We start from the raw sequence: 20,242 nt of genomic DNA, 5'->3' as shown, positions 1-20,242 counted from the left end.
GACAATAAAGGATACTTTGATTTTGATTTTGATACAAATCCAGTTCAGCACAGACATTGTGGGCCGTAAGGCCTGATCCTACGCTGTACCGTAGATGGACACAAAATGCAGGAGAAACTCAGCGGGACAGGCAGCTGGAGAGAAAGAATAGGTGACATGTTGGGTCGAGACCGCTTCTTCGGGGACTGGCGGCGACTTCTCCCGCCCGAGATGGTGTCGAAGACATGGAGCGGGGTAACCGCTGCCCCGCGCGGCTGGAAAATAACGGATTCTGCGAGCGCAGATGAGGATAAGGACATGTGGACCCGGTGTTTTATTGTTACCCTGCGTGGCTTTAATGGCCGCGTGACAACATCGCCAGCCGGGAGAGCATGAGGAATCACATCGAGGGGGGGCAATGAGAGTGGGTGAGAGCAGAATTATTCCTCCATCACAGTTATGGAGGATGAAATGTTAAATGTAATTATGTTGTACCTTGGGTCTATTTGTGTGTTAGTATGGCTGCAGAAACGGCATATAAGAAAGAACCTTCAGGGTCCAATTGAACTTTAATTGTCATTGTCATTCTACAGTACCTGTTCTGTGTTCTATGAATCCCATATGGCCACAAAGACAATGTGCTAACTCTAAACAGATAGCATCGGAGGTTAGAGTGAACTCGGGTCACTAGGGCTCAGAGACAGCTCCATCAGCAGCGTTCTCCCCAGTGCTTAGGCCAATCTTCACACTTCAGCCACTTTTTAACTAACACATTGCCTTCTCGTGTTGAGCTTTGTGAATGTTTGCTGTGTTGCCGTAGCTGTTCTTACATTACAGTAGCTACAACTGTGTTACTTTCTGGCTGCAGGGAACTAAACACGGCATTCCTGTCACACAACAAGTCACCATTAGCAACCAGCTTTAACCTCGCATTCTCGACATATCAACCAATGCTGCACAGTGGTTTCCATCTGCACATTTACATACAGCAAAGTTTTGATGAAATAAGTAGAATGTGCAATATCACTACAAGACAAGAGAGACAAGAGACATTTATTGTTACATGTACCAATTAGTACAGTGAAATTTGTGGTCACCAAACAGCCATACGAATAAAATAAAGAACACAGAACACGATAGTCTTTAACATAAACATCCCCACACAGCGGAAGCAAAGTTTCTCACTGTTGGGGAAGGCACCAAAGTTCAGTCCTCCTCCACTGTTGTCCTCTGTTGTTCACCCGTAGTCGGGGCCTCCCGAGCCCTCCGTAGTTCTAAATCACTATTCTAAATCAATTACAAAAAAATTCTTGCTATCCTTTGCATGATGATAATATGGGGAAAATAAAATGTATTTACTACCGAATTAATGGAAATAGATTACAGAGAAAGGTTGAACAAATTAGGGCGTTATTCTTTGGAGCGCAGAAGGTTAAGGGGGGACTTGATAGAGGTCTTTAAAATGATGAGAGGGATAGACAGAGTTGACGTGGATAAGCTTTTCCCACTGAGAGTAGGGAAGATTCAAACAAGGGGACATGACTTGAGAATTAAGGGACAGAAGTTTAGGGGTAACATGAGGGGGAACTTCTTTACTCAGAGAGTGGTGGCTGTGTGGAATGAGCTTCCAGTGAAGGTGGTGGAGGCAGGTTCGTTTTTACCATTTAAAAATAAATTGGATAGTTATATGGACGGGAAAGGAATGGAGGGTTATGGTCTGAGCGCAGGTATATGGGACTAGGGGAGAATACGTGTTCGGCACGGACTAGAAGGGTCGAGATGGCCTGTTTCCGTGCTGTAATTGTTATATGGTTATATGGTTATATGGATGGTTTGTGGGTTGGCCTGGACACAATGATCTGAATGGCCTGTTTCTGTGCTGTATCTCTCAAAGACTAAACATGAAAAACTTCTAAACCATTTCAGTAATAAATCTTGTAAAAATCAAATGTTCAACCCGCACAAAAAATACATGGAAATATATTTTAATTCACCCAAGTACTTATTAATGTGGTAGCAAAAGTAACAAACAATAATATTAATAATATCAAAAATAATAATCTCAAAATGGAGTTGTTATAGTTATGTTGGGCTTTTCCGTATGTCAGTCTAACCTAAACCAACAAAATGTTAAAGGCAGACACAAGACACAACTCAGTAGGACAAGCAGCATCTCTGGAGAGAAGGAATGGGTGTCGTTTCGGGTCGAGACCCTTCTTGGAATGGGTGACGTTTCGAGTTGAGACCCTTCTTTGGTCTGAAGAAAGGTCTCGACCTGAAATGTGACCCATTCCTTCTCTCCAGCGATGCTGCCCGTCCCGCTGAGTTACTCCAGCATTTTCGGTTTAAACCAGCATCTGCAGTTCGTTCCTACACAAGTGTTAAAGATGGTTGCTAATGTTAAATAGGAGATAACATTCAGTGGACCTGCAGGGTCTCACAAACAGCAATGAAATGAATGCCAGAGCAATTTATTAAGTCAGGCCTTCTGAATTCAATGGTTACACAAAAAAGCTGGAGAAACTCAGCGGGTACAGCAGCATCTATGGAGCGAAGGAAATAGGCAACGTTTCGGGCCGAAACGTTGCCTATTTCCTTCGCTCCATAGATGCTGCTGCACCCGCTGAGTTTCTCCAGCTTTTTTGTGTAACCTTCGATTCTCCAGCATCTGCAGTTCCTTCTTAAACACTTCTGAATTCAATGATGGGCTTTCAAATAATATCGAATTTACACAAGAAATCAGCACGGTGGTGCAGCGTTAGAGTTACTGATTTACAGTGCCGAGACCCGGGTTCAATCCTGACCATGGGTGCTGTCTGCATGGAATTTGTATGTTCTCCCCGTGACCAACATGGGTTTTAACCGGGAGCTCCGGTTTCCTCCCACTCTTCAAAGACTTACAGGTTTGTAGGATAATTGGCTTCGGTAAAATTGTAAATTGTCTCTAGTGTGTGTAGGATAGTATTAGCGTGCGGGGATCGCTGGTTGGCACGAGCTCGGTGGGCCGAAGGGCATGTATCCGTGCAGTATCTCTAAACTAAACTAAACTCCATAGATGCTGCTGCACCCGCTGAGTTTCTCCAGCATTCTTGTGTACCTTAAACTAAACCAAAATTGGATCCAGAAGTCATCATTGACCAGATTACCAGGATCTAGTCAACGCTAATTAAAGCAAATACAGGTAGTTGGAAAAGTCAAATGGAAACAGTGAACTTGGGAGGGGGGGGGTTGCATTTGTCCTCAAGTCCATCACAAATGCAAATGTTCTTATTTTGTTTCATATTGTTCCAATACAAATGAAATATAATTTTGGTTTTTACCGTGACAATGACATTTTCTCCTAATGAGATAGCATTTGCATTGCACTCCATCTAACTAACATAGAAGTGAGCCACAAAGACCCTTAACAATTTGAACTGTACCAACTATTTCCCTCCTGTGTCAAGGGATACTATGATTAAAAATAAAATCGGCAGTGCTGGCATTTCTCTACGTTTCAGTAATAAATCTTGTAAGAATCAAATGTTCAACCCGCACAAAAAATACATGGAAATATATTTTAATTCACCCAAATACTTATTAATGTGGTAGCAAAAGTAACAAACAATAATATTAATAATATCAAAAATAATAATCTCAAATGGAGTTGGTATAGTTACGAATGCACTAATACCTAAATATTCACTTTGAGATTATTTATGAAATAAAATATATCATAAGATCATAAGAGAATTAGGCTATTCAGCCCATCAAATCTGCTCTGCCATTCTATCGAGGTTGATCTATCTCTCCCTCCTAATCCCATTCTCCTGCCTCTCCCCATAACCTCTGACTCTGATTCGGTTGATCAGTCTGTTGTTTGAGGCCAAGTGTTCTCGGGAGGCTAGGAGAACTTGCCGAAGGATGAAATTCGGCTTCCAATTTTCCGGTAGGTTTAGATTATGGTTAAAAAGTTTAAAAAATAATAATAATAATTTAGATTATGGTCAAAAAGTTTAAAAATATGGTTAAAAATATTATGGTTCAGACTATGGTTAAAAAAAACTTAGCGTCCACTTATTGGAAAGTAATTTAAAACATAAATATAATTATGATTCGAAAAATCTTGAGCTTCAATACTTTCTTTTGTGACAATCAGCGATCCCAACATGTGGGAATGCACCAAACATGCCAGTGGCGTTTGGGAAAAATCGTGGAGCCAGATATGAAGTGTTTCTGGCTTTTCAAATCAAGGCTAAAGTCAGCCACAGAGTGGGAGGTCAGATGGCTGGTAATCTGAACTCCAGCTCTGCAGTAGTTGAACAATGAACGATGCAGAAATTATGACCTGCTGGAAGATTATATCCAGCATTTCTCTCACGAATCATTGGCTTAAGTTAAGTACGATTTTGCCCACTATGCTCAATTCTGGACATTACACTTTAAGCTGGAAAGGACGCAGAGGATGGTGCCAGGACTCTGGGGCCTGAGTTGAAGGGTAAGGTTAGGCAGGCTAGAACTTTATTACTTGGAGCACAAGATGCTGAGGGGAAAAGGACAATAAAATAATGAGGAAAATAAATAGTGCACAGAGTCTTTTCCCAGGGTAAAGGAACCAAGAAAACGAGGAAATAGGTTTAAGATTTAAGGTGAGAGGATAAGATAAAAGAGGGTCCTGAGGGGGGATTTTTTTTTCATGCAGATGGCAGTGGAGATATGAAACAAGCTACCAGAGTAATTAGTTGAAGCAGGTACAATATCAACATTTAAAATACATTTGGACATGTATATGAATATGAATGGTTTTGAGGGATATAGGCCAAATGCAGGTGAATGGGATTAGCTGAGATGGGCATTTTGGTCAGCAGTGACAAGGTGGTCAGTTTGTTTCCATGCTGCATGTCTCTGTGACTGTATGACTGTCAAAGCTCTTCAGAATCATCTGAGGAGGTTTATCAGAATGGAGTGAAGAATGAGGGGCTTCAGTCATTTCAAGACGGTGAAGTAGAATAATTAAAAATCTAAACATAAAGTAGAATTTAAAGTCAAGATATAGAAACAGGGAACTGCACGTTATGGTTTGCCAAGGAAGGATACAAAATGCTGGAGTAACTGAGCGGGGCTGGCAGCATCCCTGGAGAACATGGCTGAGTGACATTTAGTGTGGGGCCACTGAAGATCAGTCTGAAGAAGAGTCTCGACTCGAAACGTCACTGAACCATGTTCTCCAGGGATGCTGCCTGATCAGCTGAGGTACTCCAGCATTCTATGTCTTTTCATTAAAAAAAAAACTTTGACCTTTATTAAGGTTAAGGAAAGATTTAATTGAAGAGCTCAAAAATGTTGAAGAATAACAAGAAGAACTCCTGGAAACACTTTGCAGGTCATGCAATATCTCATTGTTTCTCCTTGAATGTATGTTGAACAACCTGCTATACGGATCAAACAATTTCTGGTTTTGTTTAGGTTTCCAGAATCATTTATGATTTTCAAATAAGTGAAGAACTTCCCCAGTAACAACTGAGCCAACTTTTAATTTGCACTTCAAGCTGTAATGATCGGGATTTCACTATCTTATAGGTTGGGGGAAACTCATTCAACTGTAGTGTTTCACTGAAGTATCACACACACACACATAAACAATAATTAATGTGGAGTTGTGGACAAAGAACCATTTTTTAGGAGCAAACCAAAAGTCCCTTCAAATATCTGGCATTGTGTGCTGAATGGTCTCATTAAATGTAGCGAGGATTCTCATTTCCATAATTTTTACACCTTTAAGCAATTGAAGAGGTTTAACACGTTGCCATGCACACCTCAAGCACAGAGCTGTGAGAAAATCTAGATTGCTTGTTTACAGATAAAATTCCGTGGCGTTAATCTACATGGAAATAGATTATTATAGAAACATAGAAACATAGAAATTAGGTGCAGGAGTAGGCCATCCGGCCCTTCGAGCCTGCACTGCCATTGAATATGATCATGGCTGATCATCCAACTCAGTATCCCGTGCCTGCCTTCTCTCCATACCCTCTGATCCCCTTAGCCACAAGGGCCACATCTATCTCCCTCTTAAATATAGCCAATGAACTGGCCTCGACTTCCCTCTGCAGCAGAGAGTTCCACAGATTCACCACTGTGTTTGAAAAAAGTTCTTCTCATCTCGGTTTTAAAGGATTTCCCCCTTATCCTTAAGCTGTGACCCCTTGTCCTGGACTTCCCCAACATCGGGAATAATCTTCCTGCATCTAGCCTGTCCAACCCCTTAAGAATTTTGTAAATTTCTATAAGATCCCCTCTCAATCTCCTAAATTCTAGAGAGTATAAACCAAGTCTATCCAGTCTTTCTTCATAAGACAGTCCTGACATCCCAGGAATCAGTCTGGTGAACCTTCTCTGCACTCCCTCTATGGCAATAATGTCCTTCCTCAGATTTGGAGACTAAAACTGTATGCAATACTCCAGGTGTGGTCTCACCAAGACCCTGTACAACTGCAGTAGAACCTCCCTGCTCCTATACTCAAATCCTTTTGCTATGAAAGCTAACATACCATTCGCTTTCTTCACTGCCTGCTGCACCTGCATGCCTACTTTCAATGACTGGTGTACCATGACACCCAGGTCTCGCTGCATCTCCCCTTTTCCTGGTCGGCCACCATTTAGATAATAGTCTGATTTCCTGTTTTTGCCACCAAAATGGATAACCTCACATTTATCCACATTATACTGCATCTGCCAAACATTTTCCCACTCACCCAGCCTATCCAAGTCACCTTGCAGTCGCCTAGCATCCTCCTCACAGCTAACATTGCCCCCCAGCTTAGTGTCATCCGCAAACTTGGAGGTATTGCCTTCAATTCCCTCATCCAGATCATTAATATATATTATAAATAGCTGGGGTCCCAGCACTGAGCCTTGCGGTACCCCACTAGTCACTGCCTGCCATTGTGAAAAGGACCCGTTTACTCCTACTCTTTGCTTCCTGTTTGCCAGCCAGTTCTCTATCCACATCAATACTGAACCCCCAATGCCGTGTACTTTAAGTTTGTATACTAATCTCTTATGTGGGACCTTGTCGAAAGCCTTCTGGAAGTCCAGATACACCACATCCACTGGTTCTCCTCTATCCACGCTACTAGTTACATCCTCGAAAAAGTCTATAAGATTCGTCAGACATGATTTACCTTTCGTAAATCCATGCTGACTTTGTCCAATAATTTCACCACTTTCCAAATGTGCTGCTATCCGATCTTTAATAACTGACTCTAGCAGTTTCCCCACTACCGATGTTAGACTAACTGGTCTGTAATTCCCCGTTTTCTCTCTCCCTCCTTTCTTAAAAAGTGGGGTTACGTTTGCTACCCGCCAATCCTCAGGAACTACTCCAGAATCTGAAGAGTTTTGAAAGATTATTACTAATGCATCCACTATTTCTGGAGCTACTTCCTTAAGTACTCTGGGATGCAGCCTATCTGGCCCTGGGGATTTATCGGCCTTTAATCCATTCAATTTACCCAACACCACTTCCCGGCTAACCTGGATTTCACTCAATTCCTCCAACTCCTTTGACCCGCGGTCCCCTGCTATTTCCGGCAAATTATTTATGTCTTCCTTAGTGAAGACGGAACCAAAGTAGTTATTCAATTGGTCCGCCATATCCTTGTTCCCCATGATCGACTCACCTGTTTCTGACTGCAAGGGACCTACATTTGTTCTGACTGCAAGGGACCTACATTTGTTAGGTCCCTTGCATCAGGGGAGTGGGTCTAATTTGGACAGCTCTCGCAAGCAGTGATGTTGGGTCTTTTGCTATAAGATTCTATAACTCTTGATTTTTTTCATCCACAATGGCACAATAACAAATCACAACTGTGCAGTGCTATGAAGGTCAGGAAGTATACTTAATGACATATGTTTGTGTGAAACTTCTGCTCATTAATGTGAAGGTTGGCAGTGCTAGGGGAATGAAATGCTATTATAAATTATCCCTCAGCGCTGTCGTTCCTCGCTTTCATCAGTACAAACATTGCAAAGAAAACACACAAAGAAAATGTACGTCTTACCTAGGAGTAGTCACTACAAAATAACTGTTCCATCTTCAGGCTGTAACGTTCCTATGTTGATTCAAACAAGTCTTTATTGGATGCAAGCCTGCAGAGCAACGCTGAGCCAAGAGTAATTAGCAGCAAGTTGGCTCTCTCGGTGTGGATAATTTGTCTGGTAAATCAAAGGATGTCAGTGTGGCCCAGCTGAAGATGATCCACGGAGGTTAGAACAGAGGATAGTTGCATTAAGTGGAAGAAACTTGGATTTCATGCCACCCTTGGAGCACAGTGCAGAGACTGGAAGGCCATGATGGAAAGTGCTCCTTCCAACAGCATGATCTGCTAAATTTCACACTGCTTGTGTCTATAGTTACTTCATCCTGCTGCTTTCTGATAATCAGGTTCAAGGACTGAAGCGATAATCTGCTTAAATGGTTAGTTGTAATGTATTGATCGCGAGCAGCATAGTGGCTCAGCGGTAGAGTTGCTGCCTTACAGCCCCAGAGACTTGAGTTCGACCCTGGCTACGGGTGCTTGTCCATACTGAGTCTGAACATTCCCCCTGTGGCCCTCGTGGGTTTTCTCTGGGTGCTTCGGTTTCCTCCCACACTGCAAAGACATGCAAGTTTGTAGGCTAATTGACTTGGTATAATTGTAAATTGTCCCTAGTGTGTGTAGGATAGTGTTAGTGTGTGGGATCGCTGGTCGACACAGACTCAGTGGGCTGAAGGACTCGTTTGTGTGCTGTAAACTAAACTAAACTAAACTAAACTAAAACTAAAAATAGGCAATCAGGTATGTTTACTGGTCGGAGAGTGACTGGAGTTCTTAAAGTTTGGACCACGGGGCTGAATCGTACAGTTTGACTTGCTGCCACAGTTTGCTAGTTTTGGTTAGGTGCTGTGAGAGGGCCAATTTCAAATGGACTTCACTCAATGATTCAATGATTCAATTATATTTTTTCGTCACATGTAAGCTTCTGTATCTTCTGCCTGACAGGACCAGGGAGAAGAAGGAATAACTCAGGTGGGACAAGTCTTTGATTTTCCGAGGCAGCATGAAGTTGAAGACGGAGTCAATGGTGGGGAGACTAAGCTATGTCCACAATTCTTGGGTCCCCAATTCCTACCTGATAGGATGCTTTCTAGGGTGCATCGGTAGAGGCTTGAGTGAGTCCATTGGAGACATGCGGAATATCTTCAGTTCCCAAGGTAATAAAGGTGTGGAGCACCTTCTTGGTTGTTGCCTCAATAATAATAATAATAATAATAATCTTTATTTATATAGCACTATTCAACAAAACCAGTATTTGAACCAAAGTGCTTTACAGAGATTGATTAAATTAATTGAACAGATCAAATGTCAATATATCCATACAAAACAAAAAAGAGGAAAAAGAAAAAAAGAAAGAAAAAAAGACACAGTACAGTACACTATAGAAATCAACATGAAACGTCCCCCACAGCAGAATTCACTGTGAGGGAAGGCAATTGTAGGTGGTCCACAACTATATTGGCAATATTAACACCTAGGAACTTGAAGGTCTCAACCATTTCCAACAAGATGTCCGTGAGCTTTGAGGCACAGGAGATCAAAGACAATGGACCATTGCTGGACAGAAGCATTGTGGTGGTTGCATGAGAATCTTACACAAACCTCAGAGAGCCATAGCATGGAAACAGGCCCTTTCATCCACCAAGTCCACACCTAGGCATCACCCACCCATTTTACGCTAATCTTCCATTAATTCCTATTTATTTTTGTTCAGTTCCTCTCCTCCGCCACCCCAGATTCTACCAATTACCCACACTCCAGGGGGACTTTACTTTGGTCAGTTAACCTGCCAAACACAGTTCTTTGGAATGAAGATGTAATCCAGAGAAAAACCACGGGGTCACTGGAAGGATGTGGAAACTCCAGGCTAACTACACTCGGGGTCAGAATAGAACTGTGGGGCAAGTACCTCTATTAGCTGTTACCTGCTGCAGATCTTTTGTGTAGGAAGGAACTGCAGGTGTTGATAAGCACACAAAATGCTGGAGTAACTCAGCAGGTCAGGCAGCATCCCTGGAGGAAAGGAATAGGGTGTCTGAAGAAGGCTTCCAACCCAAAACATCACCTGGGTGATTGCTGCTCGGTGCAGGCCTGGTGGGTCGAAGGGCCCATTTCGATGCTGTATCTCTAAAGTCAAAAGTAGAGCGTTGACTCCCCTTCAACTACGCGGGTTTTCAACAACCTTCTGCTGCTGCTCATTGTGCTCCTCTTCGTGCTGCACCAGCGACCCTTGTGGTTATGATGCCTCCTATTTCTGGAAACAGTGATTTCCATGCGATCACTTCCAACATTCAGATCCTGAAGTAACGAGCTTGCAAATGTAACTTCCATATCTGCAAAGATTTCCAAGAGCAAGTTCTAAGAACAAAATGTCCCCCCCTTCCTTCCTCCCCCCCCCCCCCCCCCCCCTCCCGCATTAGGGGACGGGGCCCAACTGGTCCCACCTGATCTAGTAAGTTCATAAATTCATGTCACAGGAGCAGAATTAGGCCATTCAGCCCATCGAGTCCACTCAATCATGGCTGATCTATCTTTCCCACTCAACCACATTCTCCTGCCTTCTCCCCATAACCCTTGACACCCTTACTAAACAAGAATCTGCTGATCTCTGCCTTACAAATACCCAGGGACTTGGCCCCCCACAGCCGTCTGTGGCAATGATTTCCACAGATTCACCACCCTTAGACCAAATAAATTCCTTCTCATCTCCTTTCTTAAGGTATGACCTTTTATTCTGGTCCTAGACTCTCCCACTAGTGGAAACATCCTCTCCTCATCCTCTCCTCATCCACTCTATCCAGGCCTTTCATCTTCGGTAAGTTTCAATGGGGGCTCCCAGATTCCTCTGAATTCCAGCGAGTACATACCCAGTACCATCAAATGCTCAACATACATTAACCCAATCATCTCCAGGATCATTCTCATAAACCTCCCCTGAACCCTCGCCAGTGCTTGCAACTCCTTCCTTTGATTATGGGCCCAAAACTGCTCACAAATCCAGTCTGGGCTGTGCCTTCTAAAGACTCAGCATTACATCCCAGTTTTTATACTCTAGTCCTCTTGAAATAATGTCAACATTGCATTTGCCTTCCTTACGGCCGATTCAACATACAAATGGCAGTGCTGGCTCAAAGGGCCGAATGGCCTACTCCTGCACCTGTTGTCTATTGTCTATTGTCTATTAACCCTTTTGGAATTCTACACCAACACTCTCAAGTCCCTTTGCACCCCTGACTTCCATTCAAGAAAGCTGTCTCAACTTAAAATCTACCACTAATATTAATCTTAATGAGTTATTATCTAATTAAAATTGGCAAAATATCTGCACCAAGATACTGCTCACCCTTTGATTATTGATATCTGACATTATATTGAACGTATTTAATCCCTTAAAGTGGAGTAAAAATTCAAATCTAAAACGATAGCTTAAAACCGGTTGTTCTGAGGTAAGTATTGTGTTCCTTGTGAATTATGGCTGGTGTAAATCAACCATCATTGTATTGGAGCCACAAGTGCCTGCAGAAGCTTGAATCTTGAGAGAGGGAAAGAAAGAAACAGTTGGAAGAATGCAATCGGTCAGGCAGTATCTGTGGAGAGAAATAGCCAGATGACATTCCAGGTCGGGACCCTTCTTCAGCTGGAGTTATTGTTACCGCCTTACAGCGCCAGAGACACAGATTCATTCCTGCCTACGGGTGCTTGTCTGTACGGAGTTTGTACGTTCTCCCCGCGACTGCATGGATTTTCTCCGATATCTTCGAATTTCCCCCCACACTCCAAAGACTGACAGGTTTATAGGTTAATTGGCTTGGTATAAGTGTAAAATTGTCCCGAGTGTGTGTGGGATAGTATTAGAGTGCGGGATCGCTGGTCGGTGTGGACTTAGTGGGCTGAAGGGCCCGTTGCCGTTAAACTAAATAGGATCGCAGCAGATCGTAATTCCATCCTGAGCAAAATACAGTTGCAGACTTTGTTTGTTTGTGCGCATTGCTGTACATAGAGTCAAAGAGTCATAGTCATACAGCATGGAAATAGGCCATTCAGGCCAACTTGCCCATGCTGTCTAAGATGCCCCATCTACGCCAGTCTTACCAGCCCGCGTATGTCATTGTTACTTTTTTGCATATCTATCATTCATTGTTCTTTATCTCTACACATCATCGTCTATATCCCTCGTTTCCCTTATCCCCAACCAGTCTGAAGAAGGGTCTCGACCCGAAACGTCACCCATTCCTTCTCTCCAGAGATGCTGCCTGTCCCGCTGAGTTACTCCAGCTTTTTGTGTCTCCCTCCAAACCTTTCCTATCCATGTACCTGTCCAAATATATTTTAAATGTAGTTTTCATACCTGCCTCAACTACCTCATCCGGCCGCTCGTTCCATATGCCCACCACCCTTGGTGTGAAAACGTTGCCCCTCAGGATACTAATGAGCCTTTCCCCTCACACCTTCAACCTAGGTCATCTGGTTCATTGCAGTCCGGGTTGCATTTACTGTTGCTTCTATTTCTAGTTTATTATGAGAGAGTTACATAACTGACCTGCAACAAAACTTCAAGAACCAGTAATTGGGACGACTTTTGCTCATTGCTTTGACACCGTTTCAGCAAAGTCGGGAATCTTGGTGCTGGAAAACATGAAAGAAAATGCCATGGCCATGTTTTGGCCTCTATCCACACATCTACAGTCTCACGAACACCATCAGTGGAAATAAAACCCTCAGTATTTGAACAGATCTTTGATTAATCATTTTATTGAAATTATGCTGTAACCTTTAATTATATTTTCTGCAGGAAAGATTAAGTTCTTGATAATGAGATGTAATATAATTTAAATTTTAATTAACTTGAGTGCTGGCTGCAAGAATTGTAAAATTGAATTTTTCAAAAATATGTTACTGGTTTTCCAATAAATGTTACTTGGGCAATAAGATTTAAAACAGCATGTAAAATATCTATGAAGTTCAAGGTTATACCTTTGCCAACCTCTATGTAACATCCTGCCTGTGAAATATCAACATTACCAACATTAATATGTGGCGTAATTGGCATTGAGTTAAATGCACGGTTCTTTGGGCTCCATGTCCCGATTTAATGTAAAACATTTACATTTAGTACATTTGGCAATGATTCTCTGCTGTTGTCTGAAAAATTATTGTTGGGGGAAAATTTTGTGAGAGGCAGAAACTATAGTGACGTCTAAAAAGCTTTTAGATAGATGGATCTACAGTTGGCGACGGTGGCACAGCGGTAGAGTTGCTGCTTTACATCGCTCGCAGAGCCGGAGACCCAGGTTCAATCCTGACTACGGGTGCTGTCTGTACGGAGTTTGTACATTCTCCCCGTGACCACGTGGGTTTTCTCCGAGATCTTCGGTTTCCTCCCACACTCCAAAGACGTACAGGTTTGTAGGTTAATTGGCTTGGTGTATGTGTAAATTGTCCCTCGTGTGTGTAGGATAGTGTGAATGTGTGGGGATCTGTGGTCAGCATGGACTCGGTGGGCCAAAGGGCCTGTTTCCACGCTGTATCTCTAAACTAAACTAAACTAAACTAAACAAAATAGACACATGGATATGCAAAGAATTGAGGGATGTGGATCAAGTGCAGGTAGATGAGATTAGTTTATCTTGCCATTATGATCAGTGCAAAAATTAAAAGTCAAAGAGCCTTTTCCTGTGCTGTAGTGTGTTCTATGTTTATACCTAGATCAGGCACGTGAATTGCAATAAGCAAGGAACCCGAATCAATTGATTATAGGATACCAAGTTTATGTTGTCTGCATAGTTTTGTGATTGCTCCTGGTGTTCTTCAATACATTAGCATGAGATTGTGACAAAACCAGAGCGTAGCTACATGGATCCAGAAGTAATGCAGGAGGAAAATACAATGAAGTCACTGGAACTGTCAAGTTCACCGGAACCACCAAGTGCCATCATTTCATCAGTTATAGGAGCAGAATCAGACCATTTGGACCACCAAAGCTACTCCGCCATTAAATCATGGCTGATCTATCTTTCCGTCTCAACACCATTTTCCTGCCTTCTCCCCATAACCCTGATACCCTTGCGTGTGAACGAGATACTGTCTGTGTGGAGTTTGCATTTTCTTCCTGTGACTGCGTGGATTTCCTCCGCTTGCTCGGGTTTCTTGCTACATCATAAGACATGCAGGTTTGTAGGTTAATTGGTTTGTATAAATTGTCCCGAGAGTGTAGGAAACAAAATAGGATAACATAGAACTAGTGTGAATGGACGATCGCTGGTCGGTGTGGACCTGGTGGGCCGAAGGTTCTGTTTCCACGCTGCATCTGTAAACTAAACTAAACCATGTCCACATCTGTGTGATATACCGACTGCGAGCTGACTGTCTTTAGATGTTTCTTAAGAGGCACAGCATGGAAACAGTTCTCTGAACTGTACCATTTAAAAAAAAAATCAAACATATTTATTCAAATATTAAAATTTTATATACAGTACAGTATAACACAAAACGGAACCCTCCACCATAATACACGACAAACAATTAATGATTGCCTTAATTAATTAATTATTAACAATTAATGAGTGTGCCTGCTGGGGCATTCACAAATCTGGCTAAATGAACACTCGGGTTCTATCGCACAACGGTTGTGGCCTGCGTTTGGGCCAGAGCCCAGGGGATAAAGCTCGCCGCTCAGTTGTTGACAACCTCCTGGAGCACTGTGACGTAGTATGTATGCACGAGACATTCTTAGCGAAGCAAGACTTGGACAAACTCAATTCTCTCAATGACAACTTTCATGGGGCTGGGGAGTCTACAACTGACCTTGGCATGGGGATAGGCAGAGGTAGGATACCAGGGGGTGTGGCTATTCTATGGAACAAGAAGCTTGACTCATCAGTAAATGCGGTTCGCCTTGATGCTGACTGGTGCATTGCAATACACTTTGCTCACAACGACAAGGAATTTGTTATCCTGTGAATTTGTTACACCCTATGAATGCCATCAGAATGAGGATGAATATTTAACTAGGCTTGCTTTCATCTATTATTTTATTCAAAATAATTATTTAATATGTCATTGGGATATGAATGCAGATATCTCAGATGGGAACTCATTATTTGCCAATCATAAGGCTAGATTCGGTCAAGATAATAATTTAATATTGTCAAGCAAAGTGCTTTTACCTACAGGCAGCTATACTTATATTAGTGAGGCCTGGCACACAACATAGAAACATAGAAACATAGAAATTAGGTGCAGGAGTAGGCCATTCGGCCCTTCGAGCCTGCACCGCCATTCAATATGATCATGGCTGATCATCCAACTCAGTATCCCGTACCAACCTGCCTTCTCTCCATACCCCCTGATCCCCTTAGCCACAAGGGCCACATCTAACTCCCTCTTAAATATAGCCAATGAACTGGCCTCAACTACCCTCTGTGGCAGAGAGTTCCAGAGATTCACCACTCTCTGTGTGAAAAAAGTTCTTCACATCTCGGTTTTAAAGGATTTCCCCCTTATCCTTAAGCTGTGACCCCTTGTCCTGGACTTCCCTAACATTGGGAACAATCTTCCTGCATCTAGCCTGCCCAACCCCTTAAGAATTTTATAAGTTTCTATAAGATCCCCTCTCAATCTCCTAAATTCTAGAGAGTATAAACCAAGTCTATCCAGTCCTTCTTCATAAGACAGTCCTGACATCCCAGGAATCAGTCTGGTGAACCGTCTCTGCACTCCCTCTATGGCAATAATGTCCTTCCTCAGATTTGGAGACCAAAACTGTACGCAATACTCCAGGTGTGGTCTCACCAAGACCCTGTACAACTGCAGTAGAACCTCCCTGCTCCTATACGCAAATCCTTATGCACATCATGGCTGGACCACTGTATTAGTACAGCTGATGCACATGCCTCATTGGGGTGTATGAGCATTCTGTACGGGGCAGCAATGACTGATCATATACCTGTTGCTATGACAATAAATGTTGAATACATTCCTGTGGTATCCAGAGATAGAAATAGCTTTAATACAGAAAAACTGGACTGGTCAACACTTACAAAGAAAGACATCCTAGCCTATTATGCCCATACAGATAAATCCTTAAGCAATATTCATCTACCTAAAGATGCAATAATATGTAGTAATGTTAATTGTAAGCATATGAAGCATATGAGAGATATCTGCTCCATGTATAATTATATAGTAAGCGCCTTATATGTAGGCAGTAAGCCCTACTGCAAGCATAAAAATAAGACACATAACATCAGGCCTGGCTGGAATAAGTATGCAGCTGAGTATCATACTGAAGTCCGTGAAGTCACCAAATCATGGGCTATGGCAGGTAGACCCAGACAGGGGCCTGTGTTTGTGTACAAGAAGCTCACTAATGCAAGGTATAAGTATGCTGTCCGCTTCATCTGTAAAAATGAGCAAGCTATGAGGGCTGATTCCATGGCTAAGAAGCTGCTAAGTAACAATGCTACAGATTTTTGGAAGGATGTGAGGGCTCTTAACAGTTGCAAAACATCTCTACCATGCACTGTAGATGGAATCTCCGGAACAGCTAATATCACGGAGTTATGGTGACAACATTATAGTACTTTATTCAACTGTGTCCAAGGTGACTTGTCTAGGATGGACAATATTGAGAGTAATTATTCAATGGTGATCATGTCACATGAGGTATATCATGCCATGAACAAGCTGTCCCACAACAAAGCAAGTGGCTTGGATCATATTTCTGCTGAACATCTTAAGTATGCGAGTTTGAGGATAGCTCCTCTCCTTGCTATTTGTTTTACTGGCTTTATGATTCATGGCTTGTTACCAGACTCAATGTTGTCTGTTCTGTCAGTGCCGGTCATTAAGGACAAAGCTGGTAAAGTAGGCAGCCTAAATAATTACAGGCCCATAGCTTTTGCCAGCATATTGTCAAACGTTTTAGAATGAGTTCTGCTGGATAGAGTAAATGAGTTTGTTAACTCCACAGATAACCAGTTTGGCTTTAAAGCTAAACATGGCACTGACATGCATATATGCCCTAAAGGAGATTGTAAACAAATATAGAGGCAAAAACTCTTCAATCCTTATGTGCTTTATTGTTGCTTCCAAAGCCTTTGATCGTGCTAATCACAGAAAGCTGTTTGTTTAAAATGAATCAAAGAGGGGGTGTCTAAATACATTGTTAGAATTCTGGCCTACTGGTATGCCCACCAGACTATGCAAATAAAATGGGGCAATAGGGTCTCAGCCCCATTTGGGGTTAGCAATGGGGAATTTTATCCCCATTCCTTTTTAATCTTTATATTGATGATCTGTTCAAACAATTGGAAGCATGTAACACTGAGTGCATGATTGGTAATATTTTAGTGTATGCAGATGATCTTGTGGTCTTTAGTCCATCTAGCACTGGTCTCCAGCAGCTCTTTACTATATGTTCTGTGTATGGTGTGGAACATGATATTAAATATAATGCTAGTAAGAGTGCTGTTATGATCTGTAGAACCAAAGAGGATAAATGTTTAAAATTTCCTGATTTTAAATTGTCTGACAATAATCTTAGTGTCTGCAATAAGGTAAAATATCTAGGGAATTTAATTACAAAACAAATGACAGATGATGAGGATATTTATAGGCAACGACACATGCTGTATGTACAGGCGAATATTCTCTTGCATAAATTTGGTGCGTGTGCAGATGTGGTGAAGATGTCGCTATTTAGAGCATACTGCACACCACTCTACACTGCGCACCTGTGGTCGAACTGTGGAAAGACAAGTTTGCAAAGACTAAAGGTGGCATATAACAATGCCATGGGAACACTGCTAATTCTAAGAAATCACATGTACAAATTCATCTGCAGGATAAATGACTCGAAAAATGTCATTATTGTGGCCTTGTCAAACCTTAGGTTTGGCACTACACGCTACAAATCCCAGTTGTGGAGACAATGGTATCGTTGTCTCGTTGTAGGACATTGATCATTCTTTTATTCTGAATTTTAATTCATGTATTGTGTTTTTTTTTAATATATAATTTATGATGCTTTTATAAGTGATATACAAAGATGTTATATGTATTTTATGATGTTTTTTATATGCAATACATTTTTATGTAATGTTGCCCCTTGTCTGGACCTTGAGTCCGAAATAAAGTTTATTATTATTATTATTAATATTATTATTCAACTTTCTTACATTCATTATCAAGGATGCATTCAACCCCCCGCGGTGCCCAGAAGTTTCGGTAATCCCCCAGGGCACCCGTGGACAGCACATTGTCCCCCTCATCCGGGCACGGACTTAACCCCGGAAAAGGGGCAGGCAGCCGGCTCGGACAGAGACCTCTTCCGCCTGGCACCATGACTCACGGAAAGCCAGCCCTATGAGCAACACAACCAGGACTTCCTTGGTCCTACCCTCTCCCCTACTCACACTGTGTCTGAAGATGAGGATGGTGGGTGAGAAGTACAGCCAGAAGGCAAGTAGCAGCCCCTTTAGATAATGGAACAGGGGCTCTGGTTGTTAATGCCTTCCACAACATCGCTGACTGATTAGCTCAAACAATCCAGATTACACCTTCACAATTTATCCTCAAACTGATGCACAGTGGGATTGATCGACCGACCGACCGGCAGAGCAGCCGATTGATTGATCGATTGATTGAAAGTTACAGCATGGCAATAGGTCCTTCTGCCCACTGAGTCCATGCTGACCATCGATCACCCTCACACACTTGTTCTGTGTTATCACACTTACATATCACACTCCCTGCACACTCGCGGCAATGTTACAGACGGCAATTAACCTACAACCTGCACGCCTTTGGGATGTGGGAGGAAACCGGAGCACTGGAAGGAAACCCACGCGGTCACACAGAGAACACGCACGGTACCAGCTGGCCACTCTTGTCCCGCCCTCTACCTTTGCTGCCACAATACAGAAGAGGTTAATGAGTTTCTTCTGGGGAGATAAGAAGCGCTAGGTTTCTGCAGCAGTCCTGTGTCTCCCGTTAGAAGAGGGCGGCCAGTTGTTGGTATGCATGCGTACCCAGGGGGCGGGTCTCTGCCTCAGGGCCCTGCCAGGGGTACATTATAATGATTGCCTGATGCAATGTGACATTTGAACGTTTTTGTACCTTTGGGCAAACTGTTCAATGCAATTATTGAATAAAGTCCTTGGAAGGGCAAAACAAAAAGGAAGAACATGCAAACTGCAAACAGAGGTCAGGCCATGGTTTTGCAATCAAGATTTTGCAAGCCTTGGATTCACATCTTGACACATGTGGACACCAGCAGCGATTCAAGTAGATGCATCAATCTTGCTCACTGACACACCTTTCAGTTTCTTTGAAAGGACGTGATACACATTAGGAGGCAGCATGACCTAGAAGATGGTGGGGGGTGGTGGGGTGGGGGGGGGGGGGGGGGGTGGGGGTTCAAGTGGGGTGGTGGGGAGAGGGATGGCTAAGGGAGGGAGGACAATCAAGGGAGAGTTGGGCCAAACCCATGGAGGACAGATTGTTGGCCATTATGAACTTATTTCTTCCTCTTTCTCCTTCCCTCTTCTGACCAGAAGAAGCCCTGCTAGGGACTGACATGCAGCTTACTTCAAATTGCCTGCACCAGCATTGAGTTGGGTCACAAGCTGAATGCGAGAATCATTTCTCTGCACTGCATTCTCTTCTTATCTACTTGGAGGAATTGTGCAAATCCATTTGCAAATATGGCCTCGGTGCAACTCCACCAATGTTCTTGAGGAGCAACGTGGAGACACATGGAACTGCGGGTGCTAGATGCTAGAGACCCAACTCAATGCTGCTGCTGCTACCGGGGAGTCGGAGGCTCCAACGACAGGTCTGTGGACGGCAGCACCAGGAGCCCGCGGGTTCCTGGAGGGAGACCGCTTTTCAGGGCTCTCGCAACGGCGACTTCCCCCGCCCGAGTTGCAGGGTTGAAGAGCTCCTGGAGCGGGGCCTGACATCACCGCCCCGCGCGGCTTGGAATGGCCGCGGGACTCTGCGAGCGCACGCCGGGGGCTCTAACACCAAGACCCGGTGTGCGACCTCGCACCACCCGGCGTGGCTTTAATGGCCGCGGGACAATCGCCATCGCCAGCCGGGGGCTTTGACTTTGACTCTGACATCGGGGGGGGGGGAGAGTGCAGTGGAGAGATAAGTTTATTAGGCCTTCCATCACAGCGATG

The sequence above is a fragment of the Leucoraja erinacea genome, chromosome 9 (assembly GCF_028641065.1).
Source record: "Leucoraja erinacea ecotype New England chromosome 9, Leri_hhj_1, whole genome shotgun sequence".
NCBI lineage: Eukaryota > Metazoa > Chordata > Chondrichthyes > Rajiformes > Rajidae > Leucoraja > Leucoraja erinaceus.
Note: the sequence above shows the minus strand (reverse complement) of the source record.